At 39.9% G+C, this 18,027-nt stretch overlaps 1 pseudogene; it reads left to right on the top strand.

Annotated features, from left to right (window-relative positions):
- Positions 1-17,247: 17,247 nt before the first annotated feature.
- LOC120606659 (uncharacterized) lies at positions 17,248-17,366 on the top strand (annotated as a pseudogene).
- The last annotated feature ends 661 nt before the right edge of the window (positions 17,367-18,027 follow it).

The following is an 18,027-nucleotide window of genomic DNA, read 5'->3' as shown; positions in this document are numbered from 1 at the left end:
TTTATTTCCCAGAAGGATAAAAGAGAAGATCTTTGGGTTTGGGAAGCCAAGCACAAATGATGATGTGAGCACCTGTGAAAACAGTAGGATCCAGTAAGACCCCTTTCCCTAGCATGCTTCCCCACTTGGCTCCAGTACACTAGCAGCCGTACCTTTATCTTTCAAGCAAGAGGATAGAAAAACCTTCTCTCGGGATATGATCTGCTCCAGAAGAATGACATAAAGTTACTGAATTGAGAGTTTCCCAGTGAACCAGGCCAGACAGATTATCTTAGTGTGACAGGGCCAGACGACGAGGCCCATCCATATATTCCGTGTTCTTAGACTCTCAGTCTCAAAGATTATCAGACATCTAAGGAGAATTGGAGAGCTGAGGAAAATCTCCAAAGGAAAAATGACACCAGAATAAAAAAAATCGAAAAGGTCGCTTGATGAAACAGAGACTACATGCAAAGCACAAAAATAAAATTAAAACCATCGGTAATTTTTTTTAGAGAATAAGAGAGTATATTGCAGTCCTGAAACAAGAACCTGATATTTTAAAAAGAAACATTCAGAGAACAAGATCATTTAGAAATGAAAACTATGATAGCAAAAAATAAAAACTTAACAGAAGGGTTGGGAGGTAAAGCTAAGGAATTCTCAGAGAAAGCAGAACTGAAAGTAAAAGAAATGGGGGAAAAAATGAAAAGACCTGTGTTGAAGGACCAGTATCTGAAAAATAGTTCCAGAAAGAGCAAACAGATGAAGTAAAAGGAATAAAATCATAAAAGAAACAGTTCAAGGAATTGTCTATATATGAAGGCACGTTTCTAGATTTAAAGAGCCAATAAATGCTCAAAACATACATGGTAACAGACCACGCCATGGCACATCTTTGAGAAATTTTAGAACACTAGGACTAAAAGAAGACCCTCCACATTCCAGGGAAGAGAAAAGGTAGATCACATGCAAAGGATAAGCAATCAGAATGACTGTCTTCTCAACAGCAACATCAGCAGTTAGGACTCGAATTTTGATGCAAAATGATTTGCACCCTGGAATGCAATATTCATTCAAATGATCACTTATGTGAATGAATGGAATAAAGCCATTTCCAGACATAAGATATTTACCTCCAAGTCTGCCTTTCTTGGGAAGCTATTGGAAGCTATGTTCCAAGATGAGATTGTAAACCAAGGGGCAGAAGGACATGAGAGTTACTACACAGTGAATATGCAAGTGGAGTCCTAGAATGATGGTGAAGGAAGCCCCAGGTTACATGGAGGGCAAGTAGCCCACACTGGAGTAGCTCAGGAGGCTCTGAGAGAGACTTCTCAAAGGAAATGAAGCTGATAGAGTACTGCACGGGTCCAAACATATTAAGAGGAAATTTAAACAATGGGCTGAGAGTTTGGGTTTGAAATATGAAATGTGACAAATACACCAAAATGAACAAAGGAGATGGTAAAATCAAGCAAAACAGAACCATGCTGAGAAGGAAGTGTTGCCACAGTACTGTGTCCTAAAGCTCAGCCATATGCAGCATCTACCTAGTAGTGATAATAGCGGACCCTCGGTGAGTATGCCAACCAAAATAACAATGTTTCCAGTGGGAGGATGTGAGGACTGGCCGAGGACACGTGCACATAGTGATCTGGAGAGGATGAAAGTCACAAGTCAGGAGACAGGCCTAAAATTGGTAAAATTCCAGAAGTAGCTAAATGTGTATGTAGTTTAGAGGAACACGGCTAATAAATACCAAGCGAATCGGCTGTGAGTATTAAAAGGGTTTGGTTCTGTTGATTGAGCGATAGAGGAAGCAGAGTGAAGCGATGGCTTCTGAGAAATACAGAAATGATGGGCAAATGCACATCTGCTAAAAAAAAAACTTTTTAAAGAAAAGAGTAAAGAAATGAAAAGAAATAAAAGAAAATTTTCTCTTCCTATCCAGCTTCAAGCAAAATTAAATAAATATATAAATGATTAAATAAATAAAAATAAAGGCATTCCAGGGCTGTTATAGAAAAGCTGGAATGCTAATAAATATGGTAGATGGTGCTACTGCTTTCACTGCCACTTTGTCCCTGTCCATTGTCACGTGGATTGCACACCTTTCCTATAGTTTGTGAATGATCCCGTCCCTAACTGATGACACCAGGCTTGGCTACATGGGCCTTTTTGGCCAATGAAGTGTGACCGGAAATGACATGCAGCTCTCATCAGAAGCTTTAAGAATCACTCCTATTTCTGCCATTGTTCTTTTTTCCGCTGCCTGTCTCAGAAAGAAGTCTCTTTATTGAGCTCAAAACATATGCGAAGCAGAACAGCTGTTGCTCCACAGGTACATGAAACATGAGCAGAAAATAAATCTAGGAAAATCTGAATAATACAATATCTGTACATACCTACCGCTCTGCGACAGTCACGTTTAAACTTTTGATGTTGTGTAGAATGCATCATCACTCCCAGGTCTTCCCCTCTCCCATGGCTTGCTATGCTCCCTGTACAGGCAAAGGGTACCTCTCTGCCTTTGACTTAACTTTGACTCTATGATTTGGCTTTGGCCAGTGGAGTGTGAGCAGAAGTGATACAAACGGAGGCTGGGGATGTGCTTGTGCAGTTGGCTTGCCCTCATTGCCATGCTGTGGCCGTGAGAAGAAATGCTCCAGATAGCACAGGAGCTTGGGAAAAATTTAGACTGGAGCATCCTGAAGGGCAGAGGCCAAAGCGATGCACAGAAATGAGTTCCTGCTGTTATGTGCTTTGGGGTGGTTTTGTTACACAGCACTTTGTAATAGGTGACTGATATAGATGCTTGTCCTTCAAGTCTTTTTCACTATAAGCATATATTATTTCCCACAATTGGAATCATGCTATGCTGTTTTATAACTTTTAAACTTAATTTATTGCCACTTTATAATGGCATAATGTATGTGATTATGCATTCTTCTACAGAATAATCATAAATAAATAGAATTGTATCATTTCGTATTTAAACAATTGTGTACTGCTCAACTTTAAAATTTTTCTACAATTTTTCATCTTTATAAATAATTCTGTGATTAAAATTCTCATTCACAAACCTTTTTACACGCTCGTAATTATTTAATTTATATTAAATTCCAGGGTAAGTGACAAAGTAACAGGTTTTGATACTTACTGTCAAATTTATCAGAATTTTATTCACATCCTATTCCTACATTTTACCACCACTGTTATATATTTGAAAATTGTTTGCAAATTTGAAAGGTTAAAAAAAAAACACTGTGTTTTAATTTATATTTCTTTGGTTGCTAAAGTGGTTGAATACTATTTTTAATAGCTCTATCAAGGTATAACTTATATATTATAAAATGCACAAATTTTAAATGTACAATTCAATGATTTCTCACTAAATTTAGAGTTGTGTAACCATCGCAATCATCCGATTTAAAAATATTTCTACCGCTCCAAAAACATCTCTTGTGCCCGTTTGCAGTCACCTCTTCCCTCATCCCTAGTCAACCATTTAACTACCTGTCTTTATAGATTCATATCTATATCTATATCTATATCTATCTATCTATCTATCTATCTATCTATCTATCTATCTATGTATGAAGTGCCCACTTTGCCCATTTGCCAACTAGAGTACTAGTGCTTGTCTTACTGATTGATAGGAACCATTCAAAGACGAACTCTGTAATTGCAATTAAAAATACAAACTTCTTAAGTCATCCTACTTATCCCTCTTCGCCTGTCCAGTTATTTCTCTTACAATTTCTCACTTCACCTGTTTTCCAGACACTTTGCCCTTACCGCTCTTGACACCTGCCACAGAAGTCTTCCCTTTGCCCGAATCCTTTATTTCCCTACACTCCATCTCTCTCACTCCTACTCGTCCTGTGGCTGTTGGTGCAAATAACACTTTCAGAGAGCTCCTTCCTTGACGGTCCCACCTAACCTTGGCTCTCTCTTGTATGACTCCCCGTTCTTTCGTTTCCAAGGGATCTATCACTATTTACAATGATTTGAGGGTAGTCATGATTCTAATGTCTCTCTTGCTCATGGGGTTGAAAGCTTTGTGAAGGTAGCAATCCCTGTGTGTTTTGTTTGTTACTGTATCTCTAGCCCCAAGCTGTTTTCTTTTTTTTTTTTTAGTTTGTTGTTTCCTCTAAATTTTATTTGTGGTATCTTTAGATCTTTAGAAATATTTCAATGTTTATATAGTCAGGCTGTTGATTTTTTTCCTTTATGGTTTCTTCCTTTACTTTTATGCTTAGGGGTGCCTTTCTACACAAGAGCAGATAAATATTCACTTAAATTTTCTTTTGTATTTTTTAATAAAAAAAAATTTAGTGCTTTTATCCATTTGGAGTTTATGTTGGTTTATAGTGTGAAGAGTACAATGTAAAACAACTGTAATTTTACAGTTAACAAATAACCCTAACTTCTTTTATGAAATAAATCCATCATCTCCTTACTAGCTGGAAATGCCACCTTTATTGGATACTAAGTTCCTACAGGTGCTAAGTTCTGTTTCTGGGCTTTCTATAATGAACACTAATATGTTTATTTTAGTGCCAGTACTGTATAGACCAAGGCAACTCTAATTGCAGCGAGGCTTCGTAACGTAGCACATTGTTATTATAGAAAGAGTGACAAGAGTGTTCCCGTCCTCAGGGCTGTTTTCTTCGACATTGCAAACTCCTCTAACTGACCACTCTGACTTACTACGCCCCTGTTATCAGTGAGTCAGAGGTTGCTCCTCACTACAAGGCTCTTTCTTGATGTGCTCACAAAGGCACATTTGTGGATCCATGTGGATGCCCGCTCTGCATCCTGAATGCTGCTTACCTTTAACACTCCATGTCGAGGGTCTCGAATTCAAACTTTCCAGACACAGCTGGTGGCAAACATGGGTGAAGTAAACTGGATGTAAATAATATGGAGAAGTGAGGTCTGCGGGCACCTGACCATTCAGATGGGTTAAAATCAAGGCATGGATGGGGCATGGGGACCACATGCTTTGACCGCTGATGTACAGAGCAACTGTGTGGCAATGTGTAGTTTATTTATGGATGTTTTCTTTGACTCCTACAGCAACCATTTGAGAGAGAGATTACCAACATGCTCATTTCGTAGTATACACACTACATCTTCGGAAGGCTGAATAACTTGCATAAAACCTTATGGTCAGCATATCCTGTAAAAGGACCCAGGATGCTCACCTGATCCCAGAATCTATCCTCTCTCTTCCACACCATGTGATGATGCCATCCACATCGAGCACAGGGATAACAAGGTGAGACGCTTTCATAAGGGAAGAATGAGCTATTTTTTTGTTATTGAGTCTAAAAATACCAGAATCTACGTGACCTACAGAGCCTGCCTCTGGCTGAATTCCAAATGTCAGGGCACAAAACAGGGAGAAGTGACACCAGGCAGTGAGGGCTCCTGCTGACAGGGAGGCCCTGGTGCACATCTGTCTGAAACATCTGGCGTTAGCCTGGCCAGAGAGGCTGTGGACTCAACAGCCCAAATGCTTTCAACCGGCTATTGTCACAGCCATTTAGGAAACTCCCAGAGAGAGGCTGATGGAGATGACGCAGAGACTTTTAAATGACCAGGTCATTTCCAGAGCTGACGGCGGCTGTCTCTCTCTTCTTTCCTCCCTCCCTCCCCTTCCATTACTCTGCCCCCTCTCCCCGCCCTTTTCTGATTGTATCACCCTGGCTGGTACTCAAGCATTTTAAGGGTGGACCGCTTCTGCGTGTCTCTATTCAAAGCGGGAGGAAGACTATTCTGTTTGCAACTCCAAGATTCAGCAGCTACAAGTCTTTCTGAGCAACTCGTTCAAGGTAGACGTGAAGGCTGTGAAAAGAAGACTGTTCTTTCTTGAGCCTGCGGTCAGCCCTCACCACCTCCACCCCCGCCCGCCTCCTTCGCCGCCCCCCAGCCCCATCATAAAGGCTGGGGCAGGGGCTCGCAGCCCAGAGAATTCTTCAATTCCATTTGAAAGGTGAGGTTAAGAGCAGCTAGAGAATGAGAAATTCTTTTGTAGAGACCCCCTGCCTTTGGCTGAACTTACTAGACAGAGGAAGGACCCTGATGAGCTTGAATCAGGAGTAAGATCATCTCATTTTGCTGGCCAATAACTGTCAGTGCATTTGTCTGAGCTGATGACCTTGTGAGAAAGCTCGAGATAGTTAATCAAAGGCCCTTCTAGATAAAACAAAACAAAACAAAACAAAACAAAACAAAACAAAACAAAACAAAACAAAACAAAACATAATAAAAACAGTGCTTTCGCGTGAACCAGAGGGGATGCATCAGGGCCATCCTGGATTCTCCAGTAGTTTTCTGACCCTGAACACGTCCCCTTTCATTAAATCTCTGGTTTCTGACCTGTAAATTAAAGAAGCTCCAAACCAGAATGTTTACAGGAAAAAAAAAAAAAAAACAAGAAAGCTGCATCCACACAGAAGAAATCCCACCTATATAAAGATGAATTATGTGAATGGAATAGCCATGGAAGGCCTTAGACTAAGGAGTGTTAAATCACCTTACTGGTACAAAAGTGTAAGCAACCTGAAAATAGAGTGCAAATCTTTTATTTAAAAATTGTGGTAAAATCTAAATAACATACAATTTACCATCTTGACCACTTTCAAATATATGGTTCAGCAGTGTTAAGTATATTTACATTGCTGTGCAACCAATCTCTATAACTCTCTCCATCCAGCAAAACTGAAACTTTGTACATAAACAACTCCTTATTCCCCACTCCCCTCAGCCCCTGGCACCCATCATCTACTTTCTGCCTCTATGACTCTGACTACTTTATGTACCTCATATAAGTGGAATGATACAGTATTTATCTTTTCCTGACTGTCTTGTTTCACCTAGCATAATGTATTCAAGATTCATCCATGTTGTAGCATGTATCAAAATTTCCTTCCCTTTTAAGGCTGTTATAATATTCTATCATATAGGCAAAGCACATTTTGTTTATCTGTTCATCTGTCGATGGACATATGGCTTGCTTCTACCCTTTTGGCTATTGTGAATAATGCTGCTGTGAACATGGAGTACAGCTATCTTTTCAAGACCTTGCTTTCAATTATTTAGGGAACATACCCAGAAGTAGAATTGCTGGATTACATGGTAATTATATTTGTAAGTTTTTGAGGAAACTTCATACTGTTTTTCATAGTGCTGCATAATTTTACTTTTCCACTAACAGTGCACCAGGATTCCAATTTCTCCACATCCTCACCAACACTTATTTCCTCCTCCCTCCCTCCTCTCCTCCCTCCTCCTCCTCCCTCCCTCCCTCCCTCCCTCCCTCCTCCCTCCCTCCCTCCCTCCCTTCCTCCTTCCTTCCTTCCTTCCTTCCTTCCTTCCTTCCTTCCTTCCTTCTTCCTTTCTCCTTCTATAGCTGCCTCCTAATGGTTGTGAGGTGGTATCTCATTATGGATTTGATTTGCATTTCCTTAATGATTAGCGATGTTGAGAACATTTTCATGTGCTTATTGGCCATTCGTATACCTTCTTAGGAAAAATGTCCATTCAAATTCCTTATCCATTTTTAAATCCAGTTTTTGTTTCTGTTTTTTTTTGTTGTTGTTGTTCTTGTGTTGTAAGAGGAGAAGAGATCTTTTTTGTTCATAGCTCTAAGACTTAGAATCTAATACTTGCTATGAAAAATAAATTGTTGAATAAATATATCTTGGGTTTCTCTGATCCAATAACCTTATTCCAAGATGTGGTATGTGTCATGACCAATATCTAGAGTTGGAAATTCATGATGATTGGAATATGATATTAAGAATGAGATTTTTAAAATACAAAGAAGTAAGTTCTGAACTCTACCACTTAGTTGGATGAATGTGCCATGAACTGATCCAGTCTACTTAGCTTTCCTGGTACCAAAACCAGAATTTGTGTCCATCAGTCATAGGGACAGGAGAGGAGAGAAGGGAGAGAGACATTTAGTTACAAACACCAAGACATCTTAGAAAAACACGTATACTACAGGTGGGATCTTTCTTCAGGGGTTTAAAGAAAGCATCTGCTCATCTCTCCAGCCACCATCTTTGATTTACTTTGAACCATTTCCTTCCCCTGGAAGGCCCTCAAATCTCAGCAGTGGCTTGGAAGGATATGAAAAGCAATTGAGTCGCACGTCCCGTCTTGCCACTGGATGGCAGTACACTCCTGTATGCCTTCCCGGAAGGAGACACCTCTCTATCAGCCAGCAGAATCTTGACTTGCTCAAGTGGAGTAGTCTATAGACTAGAGCTTTTAGCAGAATCACTTGTCTTTGCATCTCTCTCTGAATTTCTGTAGTAGAATGGTTAACATCCTTCTTCACGTTTACTCCAGAACCCAAAGGACCTTGGCTTCGGCATCTTCTCTTCTGATACTTCCTCCCTCCAGCCAAGTTCTATTTACAAGCCCCATCTTAGTCCTCTTCTGGCATCTTGTGCTAATAATTGCTTGACGATAACACCCTGTAACTAGCAACTTGCAGCCTGCGTGCTGTATCAAGGGGCAGGAAAGGTTCTTATTTGACTTTAAATCCTGGGCACCTACCATAGTGCCTGTATATAGTGGGTAGTCAGTCAAGGACCCATGAAATAGAAGAAACATGGAACGATAAATGGCCACTCCTTTACCAGTATGTCCAGATAACACACATGCTATAAAGGAGCCTTAAAAATAACATATTTTTCTGAATACAAATTTAACACATACCATTTGCTAGATGATAAAATTATATTTCTAATTTACATTTCTTTAATTATACCTAATATTAAATACTTCTTATGTCTATTTTCATGCTCCCATGTGTTTTTTTTTTGAATTGCCTCTTTCTAACCTTTGCCATATTTATTCTGAAAGCTTTGAGATTTCTGAGTGTCATCCTTAACAAATCCCTGCCACTCATTACTTATATTCAATCAGTCACATCTCTTTATTCTATTTCCTAAATATCCTTCAAATCTGTTTACATTGCTTCATCCTCACTGCCTCTGTCCTGGCTCAGCCTCCAGAATCTCTGACGATCAAAGCCTTAGCTCCTAACTGGGCTCTCCACCTCCAACCTTGGCTCTTTCCAACCCATTCTGCACACTGCAAACAGAGTGAATATTTCAAAGTATAAATCTGAACGTCACACCCCTACTTAAAACACTTTCATGGTTTCTTGTCACCTTTGATGTGAAAGTTCAGACTCCCTAACCCAGTACCTGAAGCCCCTGCCAACCCTTCTAGCTTCCCCTTTCCCCAGTCTCCACCATAAGATTTACTGTCCTGCAATGGTGACTGCTTCTGTGGTTTAGAAACACTCTTGTTCCATCTCCCAACCTTCACACATGTGGTCCTTTCTCGCCCAGTTGCCCTTCCATTCCCTTTGCCTGCTTAACATTTCATTCTTTAGAGCTCCACTTGAAACCACCACGTCCAGGAGCCTTCTATGCCCCCTGGAGACTAGGATGAATGGACTTCCTTGCTCCATGTCACTTTGTCCCCACCCCATTGTAACATCACATTCTAGAAGCCTTGCCAGTTCATGTACCGTTCGTATATAAACTTCCTTGTCACATGCCCCTTTTTTATCCTTTGTGCCTACCAGAGCATACAACTCATTGTTGGTACCAGATAGACGTTTGTTGAATGAATAAGAGTGTTTCTAGTTAACGTTTATTGAGCGCTCACTAATTACTAGGTATGTGCAAAGCAGTTTATATTCTTTATCTCATTTAACCCTCATGACGGCTCTTTTGGGGGGTTATGCTCAGTTTGACAGGTGAGGAGAATGAGGATTAGAGAGATGGTACAGAAGAGACTCCTTGCAGAGTTGGCTGTGCAGGATACTGTTTCCCATTGATGAGGATCTGTAGGGGCCCTTCATGTACGTAAGACCTTTGTTGGTTCTATTTGCTGAAAATACTTTCTCCAGATTTTGATGCTTTCTAATTTTCTATTTGATCATCTTGAAGTTGAGAATTTCTTAATGATTAACTAGTACACTCAGTCACTCTTTTCTTTGATAATATATTCCATGGATTATGCTTTAAAAAATTTTACCCTTTCTAAGTTTAGTTGGGCATTTATATTGTTATTCTATATTTTAATAATTTCATTGTTTTAAATTTAGCTCTTTAAGCCTTTTAAAATTTATTTTGTGTTTGTTGAGCATTTCTTCTCCTAAATGGTCAATGTTCCCAATTCCATTTATTGAGTAGTACTTCCTATTAGGTTATCATTTATTAAATCCTTTGATATTTATAGCCTGTTTGGGGGACTTTTGCTCACCGGTATGTCAACTCGAACCATTACCGTTGTACTTTATCGTTTATTTATTTCCATGTTAGTAGGATAAGTCCTGCCTCTTATGCATCCCCCACCATAACTTTCCTTTTGCAACATTATCTTGGCCGATCTCACCTTTTTAAAGATAATCTTAACAATTTTTCTCATCCTTATAATATTTACTGACATAGTTTTTAAAAATATAAATATACTATAATATTTCTATATTTCCTAATTTGTTTATATATACAAATTAGGAAATATTGAAAATTCAAATAAATGAAGTTCAGAAATATTAGTATTTTGTTTTATTTTCTCATGGTTTTCATTCTATGTGAAAACAGATAATACGGTTGGGATCATATTGTAATATATCTCAATATTCTGCTTTCTCCCCTCAACAAGTTAAGCATTTCTATATCTGATTAGATTTTTAAATCATGAATTTTAACCTTGTGTAATTTTTATTGCTATAAAAACCCGAAAATCTATTTAGTGATTCCCCTATTGTTGGGCATTTAGGTTATTACCAATATTTTGTTTCTTTTAAACAGTATTATAATAAAAATCCATACAAATACTTTTTTTTTACATTTCATTTCTTTAGGGTATATTACTAAATCTGGGTCAACAGGGCTGTGTAATTTTAAGACTTTATATTGCTTTTTAGAAAGGTTGTACCAATTTAAACTCCCACCGGCAGTATAAAAATGTCTGTTTCCACTGTATTCTTACCAACACTTAGTTATTATTATTTCATTAAGATTTTTTTTGGAGTTATGTTAAATCTATAAATCAATTTATAAAGAATTGCCTTCTTTATAATATTGATTCTTTTCTTCCGGAATGATGGTGTGTCTCTATTTAATTAAATCTTTATTTTATATATCTCAGGGAATAGTTTTGTAGTTTTATTTATATAAACCTACACATTTATTATTAGAATCATTTCTGGGTGTATTATTATTATGTTTTTAATTTATGTGTTTTTTGTTTTGCTATGTGAATCCCACTTAAAATTTTTAATCTTCTTTTCCCAAAGTGTGTTTTATAAGCTTGATCCTACAGATGCTCTGTGAAGAACAAAGGGGTTCTATGTTCAAACTGGTTTGAGAAAGGCTGTGATCTTCACTTGGAAATGGTGTCTCATGACACATTCATGAAAATTTGAAGAGTACCATTGTTTAAACACCTGTTTAACATTATTTATTACTGCACCCGACACATCTCAAACTTATCTGATCATGGAATATTTTTTACGCAAAAATAAAATTTTTAATGTAGAGCTGATATAATAATTCAGTAGAGCTGATATTCTGGGAAACCTAAATCTGTGGACTGACAAATGGCCTTGATTCTTTCCTGTAGCTACGACCTTTGCTGTGTAACTCTGGAGTGTTTTTCTATCCTGACTCTGAACTTGGCTATATGACTTGGCCAATGGGATGTTAGCAAATGTAAGCACATAGAGATTTTAAAAGTGAGATTGATCACTGTTACATAATAATATTATGTAACAAGTCATTTTCTATCCATGAAAAAGATATGCTTGAGGTACCCTGCTGGAAGATGAGACCCATGGAGCAGAGCCGAGCGGTACCGGTCATCCCCGTTGAGCCCACACTCGATGACGCGAACGCCAGTCAACTCTTCGATGAAAGTGAGCCCAGCCAAGACCAGAAGAACCACTCAGTTGGACTTTAGACATATGAGCTAAATAAATTCTGGTGGTTTTAAATCACTGAGTTTGGAGATGACTTGTTACATAATATTATTGTGGTAACAGATCACTGATAGCATTTATTATATTAAGGAGATTCCCTTTCATTTCTATTTTTCTAACAATCTTATTGAATAACTTTTAGACAGCCATTGAGATTTTTAAGCTTTTCTAATTGAATCTATTGATGTGACATTTTATATTAATAGAAGTCCTATTAATAATCTGTCCTGACCTTCCTAGATGAATCATTGTTGGTAATAGTTGGTCATTCTTTTAATTTATTATTTAATACCCCATGCTAGTACTCTCCTTACGGATTTAGTATCTATATTCATAAGTGAAATTCGTTTACAGTTTCCTATTTTGGCAACTATTTTTTTAATTTTTGGTATAAGGCATAAGCCAACTTTATAAAATGACTCAGTTAGCTTTTAGTCTTTGCCTATGCTCTAGATCAACTTTTTTTTTTTTTTAACATGGAAATTATTTACTCCTTGAAAGACTAATTGAATTCACTGTTAAAGCCATCTCATCGTGGAACCATTTTGATAGCTTGTTAGTTATTTGACAGTTTTATTTTATTTTTAATTTTTTCTAAGATTATTGATCTTAAGATTTTCTACTTATTTGTAATAATATATTCGGAAACTCAAATTATTTTTATGATAGCCATTTATGTACATCCTGTACTTCGTGTATGTCTGGAAGCTCTCTTTCGATCATTTTGGAACAAAGTCTGATGTAACTAACTAAATAAATACATACCAAGCCATTTATTTCAGTTACCACGATTTAATGTCAGACCTAACAGGACTTTACATTTTGATATGACTTAGTATCTTTGTATGTAACACTATGGTTATGTACATGTGTGGCCATCATATTTTTTAACTTTTTGGTGATGGGGTAATGGGGAGTACTATCTGACAACAGTTTGGTGGGGTTCTTACTGTTGGAGAAGACAGGCTGGAAGAAGTCATCTGAATTCATACATGTTGAACTTGTTAATACTTTTATATGATTTATGTTCATAATGTAAGAAAATACTTGAAAAAGGAACTCTATTAAAAATCTTAGAACTTAATTGTCATAGTAATTGACAAAAGTTACATTAACATGGGATTTGAGGTTTACTGGAAAATGTGTGTGTGGGAGTATCTCTTGCTGGCCTAGACCATTTCCCCAATGGTGTCAAGAGAAGCAGAGGCAGGCAAGGTGCTTGTTATCCACGAAGCATAACCTAGCTCTGTGCTCTGGCTCTGTCATCTCTGCTACTTGCTCAATTATCAGGTTTTTAACAGTAAGAATAAATATACGGTGCTTACCATGTTCCAGGCACTATGGATAAGGACCAGTGTCATCCCGTTGTACAGTTGTGAGAAGGGAGACACTGAAGGGTCACATGATTTGGCCATGCTTGCCAGAATGCGAGTGGTGTTTTTAAGAGTCACATCCTGGCAATGGGTCTCCATGGTCTGTACTGTTCCCCCTACAGAGTGCCTCTTCTTTTTCTTTCTCATTTGTCTTATTTCCTATGTGTCCACCAGAGTTCCTGGTTCAGTGTTGGGCTTTAGTGTTTGATACTATAGATGAGGATACAAGAGCTAAAAAAGAGAGAAAACAAGTCAAAATAGAAAAAGTAATGGGGCGTCACAGAGAAAATTTGTGGATTCTGACTCGAGACTGTGACCCCAATTATAAAAACTAGAAAAAAGAAAATATCTTTTTCATAGGGTTACTGTGAAGATTTTCTGAGCAAAGGTCTGGATACATAATTACTACTCAATAAGTACCAGTTAATCATGATGACGATGATGATGCTGATGATGAATGATTATCATAACACCATGCTCTGCCACCAACTGGCTCTGTGACCTTGCTCAACTCACTATGCTTCCCTGAGCCTCGGTATCCTCAACTGTTAGATGGAGGGGGGCCTCATGGCTCTCTGACCATGTGATCTGTGAGCCCCAGTGGAGATGGAGCAGGAGAGAAAGTGAGGGCACAGGAGGTGGAAGCCACTGCTGAGTAGAGGAGCTGGGGGCATCTTCCCACTCCTGGTGTGAAGGTTGCAGGTTGTCCAGTTCACTTCACCCACTTTAGGTCACTCACAGGTGGAGAACCAGTGAGAGCGTGGGTGAGATTTTGCCCCCAGTGACTGCCTACACGTTGCTCTGTGTATTCATGGCCCATCAGGACTAGGGGTGACAGACTGAGCATTGAGCAAAATCAAACAAAACAGGACCCCCAGTCAGGTGTAAATTTCAGAGAAACCATAAATACTTATTTAGCATAAGTATGTCTTAAACACTGCATGGGAAATACTTATACTAAACAATTATTTTTTATTTGGACTTAGTTCTCTGGGCATCCCTGCCTGGTTCAGAATCCAGATCTCCTAGACGGGAAGCTGCAGTGAATCTTTAACAGGCCAAATTTGTTTCCTTAACTCAAGATCTGCCTTCCAGAATATCTTCCTTACTCCTCTTTTTTCTCCTTCAAGAGAAGGGGACATAGTGACTAAATGGAGAAATTTGTTTGCCATAAATTACCAAGAGAAGAGCTTCTCCCGATTCGATAAGGCAATTATTATATCTTGAGTAAAGAACAATTGATTATTCCAAACAAATGTACCAGACTGTGGTTTAACGGAAATCTGTATCTATAACCTGCTGTAGTTGTTAAGTCAGAAGTAAATGTGTTCTTAATACCCAACCGGTATTTATTTGATGTACGATAACTTGCCTGCTAAGCTTAAAAGAAATGCACAGTTAATTAAAACCACCTCTATCCCAGGTCCTCTAGGGAAAATACATGACCCATGCTCTGATCTGGGATTGTTTTTATACCTTCCCTTCCCCACCGGCCCCCCGTCGGTAGATTTTAATATGATCAGCTGGGAGTTCTACAATATTTTTGCTGGGCAATCCTCATCCTGCTCAGGAGTATAGAAACACTATTTTTTAAATCCAGAGTTGGGGACTCTTTAAGGAGGCACCAAACTGAGGCTGCAGGGTTGGTGCCCCGAAGCCTGCTCTGCCCACTAATTCACTATTCAAACGGGGCCATTCGTTTTGCCTCTCTGAATTTGAGTTTTCCCATCTGTGAGACAAATAAAACTGCTCATGTCTGTGGTGACAGGCTGGGCAGGCATTTGGAAGTTCAGGCTCACCTTGACTTGTTCAGTGAGTCTCTAAAGGTGCCAGTGCTTCCTGCCGTGGGAACCCAGGCTGTGAGATGTTCCTCTGTTTGTCCACTCATTCATTCTTTTTGTTATTCAACAAGCATGTGATGCCTGAGTGTCTACTGGACCCGAGATCTCACGAATACCACAGTTGGGGAGATGAAGTCCACTTCCAGCTGTGTCTCTTACAGATGTATCAACTCAAATGTGTGCAATTTAAGTAGTCATTTTGCTCTTTGGAGTTCGTCTCCTTGTCTGCACGGTGAGGACAGTGTCTTTCCTACAAATCGCAGGACGGTTGGAAGTTCAAATGAGACAATGTATGCACGACCACTTCCAAAGTCTAAAGAATTAACATATAAATGTACATTTTCCCCAGTCGCGGTGGTTCAGAGAGTTCCACGGGACGCATGGGATTTGCAGATCTGCAGTGTGCTGAGAACCAGTGCATGATAGCCTGTGAACGCCTAGCGAGTTGAGGGGCCAGGGGCATGAGCAGCTCAGCCTCTCAGAGATCCCTACAGGTAAGGGCTGGACAAATAATTAATAAAGACTGATTGCCATGTGGGGTGTAAATAAATTGAAAGTACTTTTAAAGACACAACCTCATTTGATTTGTGTAACATCACTGTGAGGATGGCAGAGCAGGTATCATGTTTATAATTTTATGGCTAAAGAAACTGAACCTCAGAGAGGGGATGTGACTGCCCAATTGACAAAACCAGGACTGAAGTGTAGGTCTTTCCTTTATACCCCAGTCACTTTCAAAAACAGTCCGTCCTCCATCAGGCTGAGAGCTGGGAGCCTGCCTGCTCCCAGACCTTGGGGAGTGTCTGCAATGGGAGCTGGAGCCTCTGAATTCGAGACAGACCTATTTTGTGGTGCAGAGCTGAGCAAATAAGACTGGGCTACGTTTTACCCCCCTGGGCTCTCCGCTGGATGCTCTTACTACGCAGGATGCTCTTACTACGCAGGATGCAGGGAATGTGGTACTCCTAGGGGGATGGAGGATTGACCAGGTTGGACTGCCCTTGCTGGGGGGTCATTGGGGTTGCTGACCTTCTGAGTAGGACCCCAGGGTTCACCAAAGCTGTGGTTGTCTCTCCACAATGCACTCAGAGGGTATAATAAAAAGTTAATATCCGATTGCAGTGGGAAGCCATGAGCCAGCTATAATTACTTGGCTGTGTAGATATTAAGGGTCGTTGTAATTATATTTCCAAGGTAATGGGGGGAACGCACTCGGCAAGGTTTTGTGCTATTCTTGCCTTTTTTTCCTTTGTCTCTCGAATTTCTTGCATTAATCAGATAGACTATTTCTGCCGGTTTCTGGGACACAGCTCTTTCCAGGTGCCTTTTTATAAACAGTGAGTGTTCCGAGGTGGGGCTCCAGCCAGTGTGTGCTGGGGACCCTGGAGTTTCGCCTTTATTGTCCTCGGCCCTCCTCTCCAGTACTAGCTCTGACGTTAAATCAATAATAAGGCCTCTGGCTCCCTTGGCCTCTCTGACCCTCAGATTCTCCATCTTGGAAATGAGGATGTGGATGGCAAGGGTTTCCAAGGGCTCCTGTCACTCCGAGTAATTTGTGTGTCTCAGAACCATTGCCGTATCCAGGAAATGCAGGATCCAGGCCTCGAGGACCCCCTGAGATAGAAATGAAATGAAAATTACATAAAGATTTTGGTTTTCAGTCCCATCAGCCACCCTCACTTCAAGTGCTCGGTTGTTATGTGGGGCTGGTGGCCATTGCATTGGAGAGGCTGCCACAGAGCATTCCCATCATCATAGAAAGTTCTATTACACAGTGCTGAGGAGGGTCCGGGAGGAAGCTCTGGGTTATGGGGTGCTTGGCAATGGAGTGGTGGAGAAGAGACAGGTTTGGGGTCTGGTCAGGCCTGGTTTACCATCCTGGAGCTCATGTAAAGTGACATGACTTTGGGCCAACCACTTAACTTTTCTGAACCTCTGTAGAATAGAAACTGCAATACCATTTTGTGGAGCATTTTGAGTATTAAGTGATTTACATAGTAATATGTTGAGTATTAAGATAAACCAAACAGTCTGCAGCCATGCCACCTTGAACAAGCCCGACCCCGTCTGATCTCGGAAGCTAAGCAGGGTCGGGCCTGGTTAGTACTTGGATGGGAGACCACCTAGGAAGACCAGGTGCTATAGGCGTAAAAAAGAAATAAAAAATAAGGGATTGTAAGCTGACAAAGTCCTTGCAATCTGTGAGGTCAACCAAGGGTTGCCTCACCTAAAAAAATAAATAAATAAAGATAAAACAAATATATGAAGGTGAGTTTGGTCACCTTCGGTCAAAAGGGGCCACCGTACTGTCACCTTTTTTAGCACTTCCTGTCCCCGATGGTGTCCCGCTGAATCATCCTGGGAAGACGTGCGCATGAGGGTGACACCTCCACACTATTACCTGGCTCATCTACCTCGATGCATAGCAACTGACTGAAGTGTTTGACGAAGTCACTCTTCTTTGATTCTCATGCCTTTATGAACCACGGCCTGACGTTTCTCGTTTCTCGCTGCCTCCCTGCCCTCCCCTGCTCCTGTCATCCTCCTGGGGTTGCCAGACTTGGCGAATAAAAATACACAATTCCCAGTTAAATTGGAATTTCAGAGAAGCAATGAATACTATTTGTAGCATAAGTATGTCTCATGCAATATTTAGGACATACTTACAGTGAGAAAAAATTATTTGCTGTCTATCCAAAATTCTAATTTAGCTGGGCGTCCTCCTGTATTTTATCTGGCATCCCTATCCCTCATCATTTGTCATGTGGGGCTTGGATACCCGGGGCAGGATCGAAGCGTCTCCAAGTGC

Source organism: Pteropus medius, unplaced genomic scaffold, assembly GCF_902729225.1.
Source record: "Pteropus medius unplaced genomic scaffold, Ma_sr-lr_union100, whole genome shotgun sequence".
NCBI classification, from domain to species: domain Eukaryota; kingdom Metazoa; phylum Chordata; class Mammalia; order Chiroptera; family Pteropodidae; genus Pteropus; species Pteropus medius.
Note: the sequence above shows the minus strand (reverse complement) of the source record. Positions and strands in the feature narration are given on the sequence as shown.